This window comes from Conger conger, chromosome 8, assembly GCF_963514075.1.
Source record: "Conger conger chromosome 8, fConCon1.1, whole genome shotgun sequence".
Classification (NCBI taxonomy): domain Eukaryota; kingdom Metazoa; phylum Chordata; class Actinopteri; order Anguilliformes; family Congridae; genus Conger; species Conger conger.
In genome coordinates this window covers 2,059,537-2,079,536 of record NC_083767.1, presented here as the reverse complement: position 1 = coordinate 2,079,536, position 20,000 = coordinate 2,059,537, and the positions used below count along the sequence as shown (strand labels likewise).

The 20,000-nt window shown below is 41.5% G+C and overlaps 1 long non-coding RNA gene across 2 annotated transcripts in view; it reads right to left on the bottom strand.

Annotated features, from left to right (window-relative positions):
* Nucleotides 1-5,782: 5,782 nt before the first annotated feature.
* Nucleotides 5,783-20,000, bottom strand: part of LOC133135813 (uncharacterized) — a 14,230-nt gene continuing 12 nt past the window's right edge. The window contains exons 1-4 of one of the 2 annotated variants that reach the window (XR_009709442.1): nucleotides 19,536-20,000; nucleotides 18,463-18,520; nucleotides 14,824-14,905; nucleotides 5,783-7,430 (exon numbers count right to left, since the gene is read on the bottom strand). The exon at nucleotides 19,536-20,000 is cut by the window's right edge and continues 12 nt beyond it. This is a non-coding gene — a long non-coding RNA (uncharacterized LOC133135813). The remainder of the gene's footprint in view (nucleotides 7,431-14,823; nucleotides 14,906-18,462; nucleotides 18,521-19,535) is intronic. The other variant, XR_009709441.1, reaches the window with a different exon arrangement.

The following is a 20,000-nucleotide window of genomic DNA, read 5'->3' as shown; positions in this document are numbered from 1 at the left end:
GCAAGACACACCTCTTCAAGCAGCACCTCTCCCCTAACCCTACCTCCCTGTGAACCTAAATTGTTGTCTCTGTGACTTGCTTTGTGTATTGGTTTTTTTAGTTGGCTAGGTAAGCAGTGTTTGGATAGTTAACTTTGGTCACTTTTGCTGTTTCTTTGTTTCTTTGTTCTCAACAAAAAAAAAAAAAAGAAAAAAAAAAAAAAGGCCCTCGTCCTTATCTTTGTTGTACAGGTAGCAGTTGAAATTGTACTTCCCTCTAGGGTCTTTCAGCGAACTTATCCCTGGTTATGGGTATGCACTTTGTTGTACGTCGCTCTGGATAAGAGCGTCTGCCAAATGCCAATAATGTAATGTAATGTAATACAGACACAGTCGCACACCAACGGCGATTGGCTGCCATGCAAGGCACCAACCAGCATGTCAGGAGCACTTGGGGGTTATGGGAACAGAGATATTTCATTTTTATTTCCTGGATGCTGACGTCTAGGGCCTGAATGCCGCTCTCCCTGTGTCTGGTGGGGTGTTACTAAGTCTGGGACACCCCAAATTCAGGAACCAAACCCCACCATCCTGCAGCTGATCCTGTTCCCGCCCGGCTCCCCCGGCCTGATTCACCGCAGTCACAACAGCTCACAGAAGAGGAGTAGGGCGTTAAATCTGGGGTCCGTCTGATTGGCTCTACAGCCACCAACATCTATCCCTCCCTGCGTCTCATTGGCTATGAAGCCTATTATGTTCCACAAAACTGACCAACCTTGTTACAGGAAGTTAAAATAAAGAGCTCATTTTTCACATTCATCATACTCTGCTTCTGGATTACTCACAGTTTGCAGCAAATGGTTTGATTAAAAATTACACGGAGTGATGTGGAGTGGCTGGTGGGATATTTCCCGGCTCTTGTCTGTTTTCAGGGATTTGCCTCCAACATTCCAGCCAGAAAATGAACAAAGCTAAATTATAACAAACAGCATGTAGTGAATTAGCATAGCCTCACAATGAAATGTGAATGCATTTTAGTCAAATATGTGGAAAGTGCGTTATAGCCTACACACTCCATGCTGCTATCGCATGTGGCTTATTAAACACTGGAAGTGAGAGCAATGTCATTCCAGTCTATCTGCGTGCAGCAGGTTTCCCAAGGACAGAAAAGGGGAATGAGGAGCACTTCCACAAACTGTCCATAGCGGCCGCTGTTTCCCACTGAATCTCTAACAGAATGCAGATCGACCAATGACCAAACGGATCGACCAATCAGAGCCATTCTGGTCCTAATCGTGCCTCGTGGCCCTTTCTGATCTCCTAGCAGACAAACACACACACGCACACGCACACACACACACAAACACATGTGCACACACATACACACACACACACATGTGCACACACATACACACACACACATGTGCACACACACACACACACACACATGTGCACACACACACACACACACATGTGCACACACACACACACACACACATGTGCACACACACACATGTGCACACACACACACACAAGCTCACACACACGCGCACACACACACACGCACACACATGCACACACACACACACACACGCGCGCACACACACACATGCACATGCACACACACACACACCTGCGCACACACACACACATGGACACAGACACTCACACGCACACACACACACACACACACACGTGCGCGCACATACACACACGCGCACACACACACACGCACACGTGCGCACACACACACACACACACCACCATGCAGCCCTCTGACACCATTAGGACAAACAGTCTCTTGTGCTTTTTGTAGTTATAGCAACTATTCTGGAAATCCACTTTGTTCCACTTCCTGACAATTATATATTATAAAAACCCTGGCAAAGGCAGAAGTAAAGGCATTACATCCTGTCTCACACTGACTCTGTGCCAGGGACAGCACTGCTCATTACCCGTCTCATTGCTGATTACCCATCTCACTGCTGATTACCCGTCTCACTGCTCATTACCCGTCTCACTGCTGATTACCCGTCTCACTGCTGATTACCCGTCTCACTGCTGATTACCCGTCTCACTGCTCATTACCCGTCTCACTGCTGATTACCCGTCTCACTGCTGATTACCCGTCTCACTGCTGATTTCCCATCTCACTGCTGATTACCCGTCTCACTGCTGATTACCCATCTCACTGCTGATTACCCATCTCACTGCTGATTACCCATCTCACTCTGCTGATTACCCATCTCACTGCTGATTACCCATCTCACTGCTGATTACCCATCTCACTCTGCTGATTACCCATCTCACTGCTGATTACCCATCTCACTCTGCTGATTACCCATCTCACTGCTGATTACCCATCTCACTCTGCTGATTACCCATCTCACTGCTGATTACCCATCTCACTCTGCTGATTACCCATCTCACTGCTGATTACCCATCTCACTGCTGATTACCCATCTCACTGCTGATTACCCGTCTCACTCTGCTGATTACCCGTCTCACTGCTGATTACCCGTCTCACTGCTGATTACCCATCTCACTCTGCTGATTACCCATCTCACTGCTGATTACCCGTCTCACTGCTGATTACCCGTCTCACTGCTCATTACCCATCTCACTCTGCTGATTACCCATCTCACTGCTGATTACCCATCTCACTCTGCTGATTACCCATCTCACTCTGCTGATTACCCATCTCACTGCTGATTACCCATCTCACTCTGCTGATTACCCATCTCACTGCTGATTACCCATCTCACTGCTGATTACCCGTCTCACTGCTGATTACCCATCTCACTGCTGATTACCCATCTCACTCTGCTGATTACCCATCTCACTGCTGATTACCCATCTCACTCTGCTGATTACCCATCTCACTCTGCTGATTACCCATCTCACTGCTGATTACCCATCTCACTGCTGATTACCCATCTCACTGCTGATTACCCATCTCACTGCTGATTACCCATCTCACTCTGCTGATTACCCATCTCACTGCTGATTACCCATCTCACTGCTGATTACCCATCTCACTGCTGATTACCCATCTCACTCTGCTGATTACCCATCTCACTCTGCTGATTACCCATCTCACTCTGCTGATTACCCATCTCACTCTGCTGATTACCCATCTCACTCTGCTGATTACCCATCTCACTGCTGATTACCCATCTCACTGCTGATTACCCGTCTCACTGCTGATTACCCATCTCACTCTGCTGATTACCCATCTCACTGCTGATTACCCATCTCACTCTGCTGATTACCCATCTCACTCTGCTGATTACCCATCTCACTGCTGATTACCCATCTCACTGCTGATTACCCATCTCACTCTGCTGATTACCCATCTCACTCTGCTGATTACCCATCTCACTCTGCTGATTACCCATCTCACTGCTGATTACCCATCTCACTGCTGATTACCCGTCTCACTGCTGATTACCCATCTCACTCTGCTGATTACCCATCTCACTGCTGATTACCCATCTCACTCTGCTGATTACCCATCTCACTCTGCTGATTACCCGTCTCACTGCTGATTACCCATCTCACTCTGCTGATTACCCATCTCACTCTGCTGATTACCCATCTCACTGCTGATTACCCATCTCACTGCTGATTACCCGTCTCACTGCTGATTACCCATCTCACTCTGCTGATTACCCATCTCACTCTGCTGATTACCCGTCTCACTGCTGATTACCCATCTCACTCTGCTGATTACCCATCTCACTCTGCTGATTACCCATCTCACTGCTGATTACCCATCTCACTGCTGATTACCCATCTCACTGCTGATTACCCATCTCACTGCTGAAGGGCTGAAGGGCTCTTTCTGGGAAAGCTTTAGAAAAACTTGATGAAACCGATCACATCACAGAGAGAGAGTTGGAGAGAAGAGTTGGAAAGATGCCCAGGAAACGTTGGGACCAAGCCTCCAACACAACATCACATTTCATCCCTTTCGCTCCCCTGTGCCTCTCAGCCATTGCAACTTGCAATTCAGTTAATTTTGGTTTTGAAACCTAATCCAATTAATACTGTAAAGAAGAGGCTTATATGTTTGTAAAAAATATGTAATCTCAATGAACCCCTTAGTAAAAACTCCTTCTGTCACAATACATTGCAGCAGTACTATAATTATGCAGAAAATACATTTCACTCAGCAAGGAGCAGTAACTATCTGATACATTTCACTCAGCAAGGAGCAGTAACTATCTGATACATTTCACTCAGCAAGGAGCAGTAACTATCTGATACATTTCACTCAGCAAGGAGCAGTAACTATCTGATACATTTCACTCAGCAAGGAGCAGTAACGATTTGGTGAAACTAAAGTAAAAAGTTTCACTACAAAACATTATTCCCAGCCCAGTTTCCCCAGCCAACAGGGCCCAGATTAAAACGGCAGGAAATATATTTATGCACTAAACATGCTTCTCTATTAATAATACAAGGGCTTACTTTGGTCTATGAAGAATACACAAAATAGGTGAATTCTTAACAGAACACAGATAAATCAAATCCATAAAAACACGTTCACTGCAAAAAATGATAATCTTTCTGTACATTGGCCTCGTGCAGGTGTTCGATGCCAGGTTATTTTACTACAGTAAGCACCTGCACCTTACCGTGGTAGTGTCACCATGCTTTTCTCCACAATATGTTTGAATCTATTTTAAATAAAACGTTTCATATTCAAACCTTTCATTACCTATTGTAATCATCAACATCATAAACATTTATCACTATCACCAGCAAAACCACAACAAAGATACCTGAGTCAGATTCTATTTGTTATTATTTAAAATGCAACAAAAGATTCTCATTAATGAATGTAAACACATAATTATAAATATGTTATAATGTACACAGTAACATACAACTGGAGCATCAAAACAGAGAAGACAGCCAAGTTTTTGAAATATTTGAAAATTGCACCCATATTGATATAAAATCATGCATATTGTTAATTATTAAACTAAATATAAATGTATAGATACATATGGATGAGTAGTTACAAAATATTACAATTATTCTTCCTGCACATACACAGATCATGTACACCAGAAATGTGTGAAAGTAAAGAAACCATTGTATCATATTATAAAATGATGCAATACATATTATTTTAAATTATCCTTATGCCTATAACTATTAGAATATGTTGTATTAATTGTGCATTTAATAGTGGATTTTGTACGTAAATGGTGTACATTTTCTGTTAAAGTGTGTGAGAGGAGAAGGGCGTCTCCACATTAAACACATCAACCGAACAAAAAGACCACACAGCCACAACGAGCCTTACTGCCACAGCCACAACGTGCCTTACAGAACGCTCTGAATCCGCACTGAACCCCGCACTGAACCCGCACTGAACCCTGTACTGAACCCCAATCTGAACCCCAATCTGAACCCCGCACTGAACCCCGTACTGAACCCGTACTGAACCCCGCACTGAACCCCGCACTGAACCCTGTACTGAACCCCGCTCTGAACCCGCACTGAACCCTGTACTGAACCCCGCACTGAACCCCGCTCTGAACCCGTACTGAACCCCGCACTGAACCCTGCACTGAACCCCGCTCTGAACCCCACTCTGAACCCCAATCTGAACCCTGTACTGAACCCCGCACTGAACCCTGTACTGAACCCCGCTCTGAACCCCAATCTGAACCCCGCTCTGACAAGGACTCACTCTGTGCAGCCACACACAGGCCCTAGGACTCACTCTGTGCAGCCACACAGGCCCTAGGACTCACTCTGTGCAGCCACACAGGCCCTAGGACTCACTCTGTGCAGCCACACACAGGCCCTAGGACTCACTGTGCAGCCACACACAGGCCCTAGGACTCACTCTGTGCAGCCACACACAGGCCCTAGGACTCACTCTGTGCAGCCACACAGGCCCTAGGACTCAAACCACAACAGCAAACTCACATTACACACTGGAAAGGGAGAGTTTGGACATTTTAAGGGTGACAGTTCTGTACCGTCTACATTTTCCAGAACAAACCCATTTATTCACGTCTTGCACCGGTGAGAGAGTAGCAAAGACTCAAGATCAAGGAACGTAACAACCCAGTCAAAATACAGCACATCTATGGATACACAATGATACATTTAGAGGGAGATGAGACACACATACATATAACTGCACATGACACACACACACGCTCACACACACACTCACACACAATCACACCGATACACACTCACACTCACACTCACTCACTCGCTCACATTCAAACACACTTACATTCACGGGGACAGGAGAGGTCACAGGACTGTGGGGTCCAGAAGAGGAGAAACGGGAGGAGGAAGGCCAGCCTACTGGATCCCTGGACTGGCGCTAGAAACCGCACAACACATACCCCAGCCCACCCAGCACCCGGCTCAGAGCGGCAGGACCCAAAGAACACGCCAGACAGGGCTGAACAAGGGCGCTACACTGAGAGGAGAAGAAGAGAGAGAGAGAGAGAGAGAGAGAGGGAGGGAGAGAGCAAATAAGAGTGTTCAGTAGAGTTACATCAGCAGATAAGAGTGTTCAGTAGAGCTCCATCAGCAGATACGAGTGTTCAGTAGAGCTCCATCAGCAGATAAGAGTGTTCAGTAGAGCTCCATCAGCAGATAAGAGTGTTCAGTAGAGCTCCATCAGCAGATAAGAGTGTTCAGTAAAGTTACACCAGCAGATAAGTGTTCAGTAGCGCCCCATGAGCAGATAAGTGTCCAGTAGTTACATCAGCAGCATAAACAGAAACTACAGCAATGAAGAGTTCCCCCTCCACTGACACACCAACACATACACACACACTCTCTCACTCTCACAAACACACACACACACACACACACACACTCACACTCACTCACACACACACTCTCTCACTCTTACACACACACAAACACACACTCACATAAACACACACACAAACACACACACACACTCTCTCTCTCACACACACAAAAACACACTCTCACACACACACAAACACAAAGACACTCACATAAACACACAAAGACACATACACACAAACACACACTCACATAAACACACCAAGACACATACACACACAAACTTACACACTCAAATAAACACACACAGACACACTCACATAAACACACAAAAAGAGACATACATTCTCACATAAACACACACAAAGACACACACTCACACAAAGACACACACACTCAAATAAACACACACAAAGACACACTCACATAAACACACACACACTCATCCATACTCACTTACACTCACACACAAACACACACACACACCCTTCTCTGACAGTCCTCTCCTCTTGGTGAGCTGTGGGATTTGTCCATTTGTGGCAGATTACTGTAACAGCTTCCTGCCAGTTCTGGCTGCAGCTCCAGAGAGCTGAGGGGAGAAGCCAGATTCAGTCCGGAGCACAAACTTTCCCCTCCCACCTCCGAGCTGCCTGGAAACACAGACAAAAGAGAAAAAACCCTCCTTTATCTCAAACTCACATCCTGGACTATCATACTTTTACCATATTAAAAAAAAAAAAAAAAAAAAAAAAGCATTTTCAAAGCACGTCAGGGAAATGTAGAGAGGACTACATTAAAAATTGAAAAAGGTGGGAAATCATTTGCTTTTATTTTTGTTTTCTTGTTTTTACTTCATACGGTTTGCTCTTTCTCTCCCTCTGTTTGTTTATGGAGGGAATATTAGAGTCATTAGAGTTTCTCTCTCCCCCTCTCCCTCCCTCTCTCTGCCTCCCTCTCTCCCCCTCTCCCTCCCTCCCTCCCTCTCTCTCCCTCCCCCTCTCTGCCTCCCTCTCTCTCCCTCTCTCTGCCTCCCTCTCTCCCCCTCTCCCTCCCTCCCTCCCCCTCCCTGCCTCCCTCCCTCTCCCTCCCTCTCTCTCTCCCTCCCTCTCTCTCCCTCCCTCTCTCTCCCTCTCCCTCCCTCTCTCTCTCTCTCCCCCTCCCTCTCTCTCTCCCTCTCCCTCTGTGACGCTGAAGGGCTAGTTGTGCACCCGTTCTCAGCCTGCGCGAACGATCTCCAAAACGTTAAAACCCTAAAAGCCTCCTTTACCCTAACCCTCCTGCACTGTTAAAACTGCCTTTAAAACTCCCTTTATGGGCAGAAATACTGAGTGTAAAATACAAGATCTTTTATGAAGAGAAAAGCCTGGATGATGCTGTAGCAGCAGGATTTGGGGGTGCGTGTGATTCGTCAGGAGAGGAACCCTGTCTAGTCAACGTCACATCTCGCCATGCCCTTAACCAATCACAAATCAGCTGACGGGAACCTCTCTCACACACAGATGCGTGCACACACATGCAATATCACTACACATACAAACAGACATGCTAACCTATGAATGCACATCACATGCATGTGCACACACAAACGCAAGCATTCTGGACAAAAGATTTTTACAGTACAAACAGATATAAGTATGGATTTACACCCAATTAATTAGATTGATAGATTATCCATTTAATTAAACTTCTGTGGTACCTGTAGAAAGATCATGGCTTATCAAACACTTCCCTAAATTTCACCTGTCAAAAAATACAAATTAGCAATAAAAATACAAAAAAAAATCTACGAGTGATAACAGCTAGTGGTTAACTGAATTGTTCAGGCTACAAAAAAAAAAAAGACAAAATGTAAAACTATGATATTAACTTCCTGCAATAGAGCCTAATGTACATGATTTCATATTTCAAAATGAAAGTGAACCCATTAACCTGAACATTAAAAAATGACAACTCTAGCTTGATGTAATAAACTATTATTCACATCTAATAATACTCAGAGAAAAGAGCCACTTCAGTAACGCCCTCATGGAAATTCCTGAGCTGCGCTCAGCAGTCAGAAAGCTCATATCTGCACATTCCAGGTTATCCATTATCTAAAACGCACCATAACTGAACAATACAAATAATACAATAAAAAAGAAAAGGCATAAGGCTTATACAATAATATAATTATAGATATAATAATGAATATAATCATTCAATTCTCCTCAAGACAGATTAAAAAGGATTTTCAGATTTAAAATTACATTTTTTTTTTGGCCTTTTTCAGCTTTATTGGACAGTATACAGTATAGAGAGACAGGAAGAATGGGAGCGAGAGAGAGGGGAAGACATGCGACAAATTGTCAGACGGTCGGATTCGAACCGCCGACGTCGCGGCTCGCAATGAGCATGCGGTCAGTGCTCTACAGGCTGCGCCACCGAGACACCTGAAATGTAACTTTTAAAAGTAAAAACCAACCCCTGAGGATATTTCAAAAATAATTTCTCAAAATCTGACGTGTAATAACACTTCATTATCTGCCAACAATAAATTTTTTAATCACTCTACATTGCTGTTCATGGACAGTAAACAGCAGGATTTCAGTGATGGTAACAGGGATTTTACTGTGTTTTTACAGCCCTGACAGATACTGTAAAGATATAACACTGCATTTAAATAACTCTCTAATCAGACATGCACACATGAAACCACAGAAAGCAATTTCAAAATAAGGAATAATGAGAGAGTAAAATGTATTAAATCACAGAACTCTACCCTACAATTATGCACATACTGTTCATATACAGTATATCTACAGATATGAAATCATCACACTACAAGTACTTATTTAACTTCCTAACTCACACACACACACACACACGCCCACACATGTGCGCACACACACACACACACATACACACACACAGTGATGAAGCAGACTGCATTTTATAATATAATCTAAGTTATATGAAGTTATATAAAGTTCTGGAAAGGGAAGGGCTGACTGAGGGACAAGCAGGCTTCCAATCTGAAAATAAAAAAATAAAAAATATCAGGAATTTTTATTTGGTCATTTGATTAATTTTTTTCTCACTTTTCTTCTGCATGTTAGGAGCAGAAGACAGAGAAGGAGAGAGAGACAGAGAGAAGGAGAGAGAGAGAGAGGGAGAGGGAGACAGAGAGATGGAGAGAGAGGGAGAGAGGGAGAGAGGGAGAGAGGAGAGAGAGAAGGAGAGAGAGACAGAGAGAGGGAGAGAGAGAAGGAGAGAGAGAAATATTCACAATATGTATTGTCCAATTTTTTTCTCCATGTATTTATTTTGTTATTAATATTATTCATATTATTATTAAAATGTTTTTGTTATATGTTCTTATTTTAATGTATGGTTCACATTCCTTTGTGTATAATCGTTCATGCTCATCATTCAGATATTGTTCAATGTGAAATTTATGTTTTATATATATATATGCTTTGGCAATACAAGCTGTAATGTTCTGTCATGCCAATAAAGCAACATGAGAGAGAGAGATGGAGAGAGAGAGGGAGATAAAGAGAGATGGAGAGAGAGGGAGGGAGGGAGAGAGATGGAGAGATGTAGAGAGAGAGGGAGGGAGAGAGATGGAGAGATGGAGAGAGAGAGGGAGGGAGATAAAGAGAGATGGAGAGAGAGAGGGAGGGAGAGAGATAGAGAGAGAGAGGGAGGGAGATAAAGAGAGATGGAGAGAGAGAGGGAGGGAGAGAGATGGAGAGATGTAGAGAGAGCGGGAGGGAGGGAGATGGAGAGATAGAGAGAGAGAGGGAGGGAGATAAAGAGAGATGTAGAGAGAGAGGGAGGGAGAGAGATGGAGAGATGGAGAGAGAGCGGGAGGGAGGGAGATGGAGAGATAGAGAGAGGGAGGGAGGGAGGGAGATGGAGAGAGAGAGAGAGAGGGAGGGAGGGAGATGGAGAGATGGAGAGAGAGGGAGGGAGATAAAGAGAGATGGAGAGATGGAGAGAGAGAGGGAGGGAGATAAAGAGAGATAGAGAGAGAGAGGGAGGGAGAGAGATGGAGAGATAGAGAGAGAGAGAGAGGGAGATGGAGAGAGAGATAGAGAGAGAGAGGGAGGGAGAGAGATGGAGAGATAGAGAGAGAGGGAGGGAGGGAGATGGAGAGATAGAGAGAGAGAGGGAGGGAGATGGAGAGATAGAGAGAGAGAGGGAGGGAGATGGAGAGATGGAGAGAGAGAGGGAGGGAGATGGAGAGATAGAGAGAGGGAGATGGAGAGATGGAGAGAGAGAGGGAGGGAGGGAGATGGAGAGATGGAGAGAGAGAGGGAGGGAGGGAGATGGAGAGATGGAGAGAGAGAGAGAGGGAGGGAGATGGAGAGAGATAGAGAGAGAGAGAGCGGGAGGGAGGGAGATAGAGAGATAGAGAGAGGGAGATAAAGAGAGATAGAGAGAGAGGGAGGGAGTGTTCTGCTGTGAGCGTGTCAGAAGCCGCACGCATCTGAGCTACAGCTCTGTGACCCCTGACCCCTGACCCCTGACCCCAGCGTGCAGTGCCTGCAGAGTGGCATAAAGGGAGTGACCTCTGGGGTCAGGGGTCAGGGGTCACAGCCTGATGAGTGGGGAACAAAAGTTTACTCTGAGGAGGTGAAGATCACTCAACACCAGCAACAGGGATGAAGAGTTAACCCGAGGACACGTCAGCCATACATCTCCCCAGAGTAGTGTATTACCTCTCTCTCACTCCCTCTCCCTCTCCTCTCTCTCTCTTTCAATCTCTCTCACCATTAAAAGTTCCACCCTGGTGAGATGCAGGAGATGGCTTTGCTGGTTCTGACACTCACAGGGGACCAGGAGTAAAACACCGAAACGGTGTGATAATAATCCCATGCGCAGGGACAAGCCAAACTGCTGTCCGACAAGAACTCTGCACAGGCAGCAACACCGACACACCGTGGAACAGAAAGAACAATCCTCCATTTGAACACTGAGCACCAGTGTTAAACACTATAAACTCATAAAATCCTCCATTTGAACACTGAGCACCAGTGTTAAACACTATAAACTCATAAAATCCTCCATTTGAACACTGAGCACCAGAGTGTAAAACACTATAAACTCATAAAATCCTCAATTTTAACACTGAGCATCAGGTTGTTAAACACTATGAACTCATACAATTCATCACAAAGAATATAAACACAAAGCTAAAAATGTAGCGTGCATAAAAACACATTGATGAGGATCAGATCAAACTGGGCAAATTCAGTCCCACAAAACCACAAGTTAAATAAATGTACTGGTGAATAAGCTGCTCACTAATGCATCATTCGAATAATATTCTGTTTATTAATATTCTGTTTATTAATATTCTGTTTATTAACAGCCACTGTGTGAGTGTTGCCACAGTCGACCATCTCTTAAACTGGAGGAAAAATGATTGAAATCGCAAAATGGAGGACGCATTGAGGCAGGAACAATATGGCAGCCTTCTGTAAGCTCACTGTACATCAGCACAGAGGCACACAGCCCTCTCTCAACGTTTGTTATGCTCCTATCTACAAGAATATTTCACAATGTTAATTATGAAACAAGGTGATTTTGTCAAAATGTGTATTTTAACACGTGTGATTGAAAAGCAAGTTAACCCTTTGCCTTCTGAAAGAACATGGAACCCACAGGGTTGATAAAACGATATATTATTGCAGAAGCAGCAGCTCACAGTAACTCTAGTGAATAATGAGACAAATGCAATTAACATTTAAGATATACTTTTCATACTTGGCAAACAAAATACAACATGCTCATTTGTCATATCTAAAGAAAATATGAAAAATGCTGTTGTCTTTATTTTTAAGAAATATTAAAATACTTTTTTGATTTATGGGATTATGAACAAGATTTCTTCACAAGTAAGCTGTTTTTTTTACATTAATAATGGTTTACAGGCTACTTAAAAACACATCTTACTGCTACCATAGAATATAACTTATCTTTTTAGCGGATATATTGAACAACAGAATAGATATGGTGTTGACCACAAAAAAATAAGGATGTTTCCAATTATGAAATCTATTCAAGTAAAATGTAAGTTCATATACTAGAGAAACACAAGACTGTACCAACTATAATCATCTAAATTACTGATACAGAGAAATAATGCTACTTATTCTACAATATTTACCATATATTTGAGAGAATTAATCAATTTAAGCAAGTCTGTCTTTTCTGTACGTCTGTACCTGTATATTCTACATATTCTATTTACTTATTGTTTTATGCCGGTGTAAATATAGTAATGTGCTGCAGCTTGTGAACAGCAAATGTATTTATTTTTTACAAAAATACTTTATGTGAACAGCCATTAAAAAATTGAAAATTCATTTTGTAACTAACAACAACAGAGCCAACAAGCATATAGTCTGAATGGGAGTGAAGGGTTCATAGATTTTACCAGAACATTAATTCACCTTAACATATGCTGTCCTGCGTTTTAATACAGCACATGGCAAATATATTTCAGTAATTATTATCATTATCCATTCAAAAAATAATTATTAATGTGAATTTATTTTATGAACATGAAAAAAGTACACATTTTGTAATGCAAACATAAAATAGGAAATCAAATCTCACAACATGCAGACTTAAAATTTTATGAAATGTATATGAATAAGAACAAGTTGTTTTTGTGTGAAAAATATAGCAGACAAATTCAAGGAAATGTCAAAACTGCCAATTACAATTTCTTTAGTTTCTGCTTTTGTGATAATCACAAACAGCTATACCATTTTTTAACTGAAATAAATCCATATTTTACCTTTTTGCAAATGGTATCCAGATATACTGATGAGACCAACAAATTATTTGTTTTAAAGAATGACATTTTGTTATTGGTATTACACATAATTTTATATCATCATTTGCTTCAATTGGGAATCTACTCACTTAAAGTGGTCAATAAATAAATATTAATCATTAATAGTGCTTGTGTTCATGTTTTATATTTAAAAAGAAATACAAGCTAAAACAGAATAAAGACATGCTTAAATCATATTGTCCTGAACCATGTTACAGAAGTCTTTTTTTATTTGAAACTAGCCTGGCACAGCTATCCTGTCCAACGGGTGTTTAACTCTTTAATGAAAAGGAAATAAAATATATATTCACAGTGGAGAGTGCAATGGACTGAAAGTATGCATAAATACACAAATCAATGAAATAAATGAAAAGGGTTTCAGCTCTGATACACTGCACAAGGGCAAGAGGACAAAAGAACATCGCCCAGAAAGAGAGACTCACCTCACTAAAACACACAACCATTTCTACTGACAAAAACAAACACACGACCATTTCATACACACTAAAACAAACATTACAACCATTTCATACTCACTAAAACAAACATTACAACTATTTCTACTGACAAAAACAAACACACCATTTCATACTCACAAAAACAAACACACGACCATTTCACTCACTAAAACAAACATTACAACCATTTCACTCACTAAAACAAACATTACAACCATTTCATACTCACAAAAACAAACACACGACCATTTCACTCACTAAAACAAACATTACAACCATTTCATACTCACTAAAACAAACACATGACCATTTCATACTCACTAAAACAAACACAAGACCATTTCATACTCACTAAAACAAACATTACAACCATTTCATACTCACTAAAACAAACATTACAACCATTTCTACTGAAAAAAACAAACACACGACCATTTCATACTCACTAAAACAAACACACGACCATTTCATACTCACTAAAACAAACACACGACCATTTCATACTCACTAAAACAAACACACAACCATTTCATACCCATGAAAACAAACACATGACCATTTCACACTCACTAAAACAAACACACAACCATTTCATACCCACTAAAACAAACACACAACCATTTCATACCCACTAAAACAAACACACAACCATTTCATACCCACTAAAACAAACACACAACCATTTAATACCCACTCAAACAAACACACAACCATTTCATACCCACTAAAACAAACACACGACCATTTCATACTCACTAAAACCGCAGACCGCTGAACCTGCTCCGCAGAGTCCTTTCCCGTAACTATGACAGCAGGCAGATGGTGACTGGGTCAAGGGCTAAACTCGGAGGGAAGGAGAGGCCAGTCTCGGATGTTTGCTGACAGTTAATAAAAATGTACCCAAGAGCACGGCTGCCATCGCAGGTCACAGCGCCTGCACATTCAGCTGGGACTGGGTTTACAAACCATGATAAAACAAAACAAAACTTCTGCAAAAAACAACCCAGGAACAGTTCATGTCTCATTTATGACATGTATGTTAAATGTTAACTTAATATATGCATGGATGTATAGCAATGTTCCATTAATGACATAAATCTAGCATGACTGACGTTGCTGTGACTGATGTGAATAAAGGCCACAAGCCCACACATACACTCTACATACCTCTGTCTGCAGCTTGGGTTGGCAGAGTTAAATATAAGAGAAATATTGCTGAAATTGCAAACAATTATATTCTTACAAACACTAATGTTGATCTTACGGCACAGCTCCCGAATTATCGAATGTACGGCAGTTTCTGTGGTTCTGTGGTTTTCACAGATTCAAAGAAAAACAACAATGAGGGAGGACAGGCTCACAATAATAATAATAATAATAATAATAATAATAATTGCACACACACTCTCTCTTTTCTCTCCCACGTTAGTTGCTATGATACAGCCCAGCTGAAACAGTGGCTTTGATAATTCCCCCTGGGAAAACAAGCCCAAACACACGAGGGACAAACACCAAAAGCACAAAAAACACAATGTGATGTCAGAGGTGACTGGCAAATCACACAAAAGATACATTAAAAATGAATGTTCCAGCAGAATTGTGCACCCAAATCAAGATAAATTCCGCCCAGCCAGGTCTCCCTTCCAGGGTCAATTGGTCTTATTTTAATATTTATTATCCATTTTAAATTCATTGTATTTTAATATCCTCCTTGGTGGACAACATTTTGTTGTTAATTTAATGATTTATATCTATATTAGTTTTAAACATTAATAAATTATATACTCTTAATGTTTGTCCAAATTAAATTCAAGCGACATTGAAAGAAAAAACATCTTTGCAAATCTACAATTCTTACTACTACAGTTGGGTGAATGAGGAATATAAACGCAATTCCTGTTCTCAGGTAAATTACTAAAATTGTGACACCTTAAAATCTGTCTTTTAAACTCAGTCACCAGCAACAGGACGTAACAACACATCATTATTCAGATTCCTCTTTTTAACTCAGTCACCAGCAACAGGACGTAACAACACATCATTATTCAGATTCCTCTTTTAAACTCAGTCACCAGCAACAGGACGTAACAACACATCATTATTCAGATTCCTCTTTTAAACTCAGTCACCAGCAACAGGACGTAACAACACATCATTATTCAGATTCCTAGCCCTTAAACTCCAGCCTGTCCAGCCAGCGCAGTTTCCCCTGATAAGGGATCCATTATCCAGAGGGAATGCCTCTCTTGCATTACACAGTACTACAGGAGAGCCAGTGACTATTCTACACCCTACAGACCACACAGTACTACAGGAGAGCCAGTGACTATTTTACACCCTACAGACACACAGTACTACAGGACAGCCAGTGACTATTGTACACTCTACAGGCCACACAGTACTACAGTGTGCCGTATGCAGAGAGAGAGAGAGAGAGAGATGCAAAGAATGTTCAACAAATAAATCAGTAATTTAATATTAAAAGAAGCAGTTTTGATGTTGTCCCACGGCTACTTTCATATTAATGTTAATATTTTTATTTTTCCCTTGTTCAGCATTTTCCAGTAATGCTGTGAATCTGAACATGAAACTGGGGGAGAGAAGAGAGAGAAAGCAAATGAATTGAAGATGATGGGTGTGTTGTGTATGCCTGAGGATGGCTGTAATTAACATTTTGAGGACATGCCACAGAAAAGCTCAATGATTAAAATCACTTTGGATAAAAAATACTCTTAACTCCCTTTAGCACACAGAACACAGGGCAGCAAAAAAATGGTGACGGTCCAGGTGCCGATATTTAACATTTCTCTTTCTCACAGATGAGACTCCAGAGCCCAATTCTTAGGGTAGGAGAGGACATCAAGCTGAATGCAGGATCACACACCCCGGCTGCCCCTGCCCACAGCAGCATGTTGCCGCACACACACATAACCTCAGACTCCGCTGTGGGGCTGAAAAAGGCCCTAAAAGTACCGCCGTTCCCTCACATAAATAAATCAGGTTAACCAGCTGGCCGTGCAGGTCGGGATTACTACCGCACAGCTGGAGTAGCTGAGGAACAGAAATCCTCACCAGATCAGTCTGGACTGAGATAACATAGGCCAAATCTGCACAGACCATAAACCACATGAGACAACATAGGCCAAATCTGCACCGACCATAGACCACATGAGATAACATAGGCCAAATCTGGACTGACCATAGACCACATGAGATAACATAGGCCAAATCTGCACCGACCATAGACCACATGAGATAACATAGGCCAAATCTGGACTGACCATAGACCACATGAGATAACATAGGCCAAATCTGGGCCGACCATAGACCACATGAGATAACATAGGCCTAATCTGCACAGACCATAGACCACATGAGATAACATAGACCAAAGCCGTACAGACCATAGACCACATGAGATACCATAGGCCAAATCTGCACAGACCATAAACCACACGAGATAACATAGGCCAAATCTGCACAGACCATAGACCATATGAGATAACATAGGCCAAATCTGCACAGACTATAAACCTCATGAGATAACATAGGCCAAATCCGCACAGACCATAAGCCATAGGACATAAGCCATAGGACAAACTGTCTACTAGATGAAATATTAGATACAACACAAGCTGAAGCTATATAGATGATAAACCATGGGAGATAACACAGTCCATAAGCCATAGAAGGTAACACAGATAAACCTCAGCACATTAAACAGGTCAGAATAATTATTTGAAAGTTTAAGAGTGTAGAAACCGGATGGGTGATCCAAGCAGGCGTGTTACCTGTCCCTCCACATCAGGGAGGCTGTGATTCTGCTGCAAAAAACAACAACAGCTCAACAGCCCAATACTGAACTAACAGCTCCAATACTGAACTAACAGCTCCAATACTGAACTAACAGCTCCAATACTGAACTAACAGCTCCAATACTGAACTAACAGCTCCAATACTGAACTAACAGCTCCAATACTAAACTAACAGCTCCAATACTGAACTAACAGCTCCAATACTGAACTAACAGCTACTGCTGGGAAATAGGACACTTATAGGACACTCATAAGAAATTATAATAAAAATGATACTAGAACAAATGGTGCCGAAGAATATATATATATATATATATATATTATATATATATATATATATATATATATATATATATATATATATATATATATATATATATATATATATATAGTTCAGCTAAACTAAACTAAAACTGATGACACGTATAGTACAAAGAGATTAGCATTTAAAATGAGAAATGCATTTTTGCAAGACACATTAGCATCTGATAAATAATAGTAAATTGTAGAATCTAATATATTCCAATGAAAAATGTAATGTTTTATTAGAAATAAATAATATTTATTAAAATCATCTCACCTGGTCTGGGACTTTTGAAGGGTTGTAGCTACAGCAACAGCTCTGGTCATAATGCAGTCTGAATACAAATTAACAACATGGTAAAAAAGGTTTTCATCACAAATAGTTAGAAACTACTAACTAAAACGCAGACTTAATCTTAAATTGGTCAATTGAAAATGTAATATTTGTGAAGTTTTACTGAACACCTTGATTTAACACTATTGAGCGAAAGCACCAAGCAGAGATATTGTCCCGTGTTTGGAAGCATCTGAATCCTGTGCGCGAGTAACTTTGAATAGCTGTATGAATAAAATAAAACGTATGTATATACCTCATGTTGTTTATGCGCCCTGGTATTAAAAAATACCAGGGTACATAACAATAATGAACTCGCCTTTATTTAAACATTATATAGAGAAAAAACAAGTTCAGAAAATACTGTTTAACACATATCTTAGAATCTGGAACATAAAGCATGACTTATGAATCAGAAAACATTTGTTACCTTTTAGATAATAAAACAATCTTTTCGACAACGTTTCGACAATCTTTTCATGTGAAAACAAAATTTCTCAAGATGTAGAAACTAAGACAAGGTAAGACTTATGTCAGATGCATAGTAAACCATGGGCATATATTTTTATGACTTGGAGGACGATTGGAGGAAGACTAAAATACCAAAATAGCAACACCAACCACTACAACATAGCAGTACCCTCACAAAATCATAATAACAAATGAACACTAGTATTAATAACTGCATTGAGTGAACTCAATACGATGAACACCTCGCACAAATGTGCCTTCGTCCTGTTTCTTTTTTGTACTAAAGAATATTAACTCCTGCAGATGCAACACTAAAATAGAGAAACTGGCTGGTAAACTAGACTAAAAATATAAAAGAAAAGAACAGCAAGTCCGCGCAAAGAACGCCCCTTCAATCCTTCACACACGGACCAAAATATATTTTCACGATAGAATTCCCATACCTAACTGTATGCAACTGTTAATGACACAACGAAGAAGATTAAACGTCCAATAAATACATTCGTTTTAAAATCAACCAAACATATGCTAAAAATAAAACTTACGTTGAAAGTATACCCGCGCTGCTCCAAATAATCTGAACATATATGTCTTTGTAAACATACAAGCCGCCTCGATAAAGAAAATGCGAGGGAAAAAAACCAAAACGAATTTTATTCCCCGTTGGTGAACTGTTGTCTACAAGTTCAAGATCAAGTTGGTATCCGCCCCGATCTCCGGGCTGTGCAGAAATGTCATTATTCACAGTCAGGTTTGTTGTCCTCTCGGTTGCTTTCGCTAGATGAAAGCGGTTGGGCGATAATGAAACGCGTGAGAAATGCTGCTCCGCGCCCGGCCACTCTCCCCCGGAGCTCGCCGACACTGAGCCCGAGCTTCACTCCGCATTCAGGGCGCGTGGCATCCACCAACAACGCGAGGGCCTGCGTCTGGAGGCAGGCTTTTATTCCTAAGAATAGCTTTTCATCTATCGCCACATCAGCGACGGCTTTACCCGAGACTACAGCTCGCCG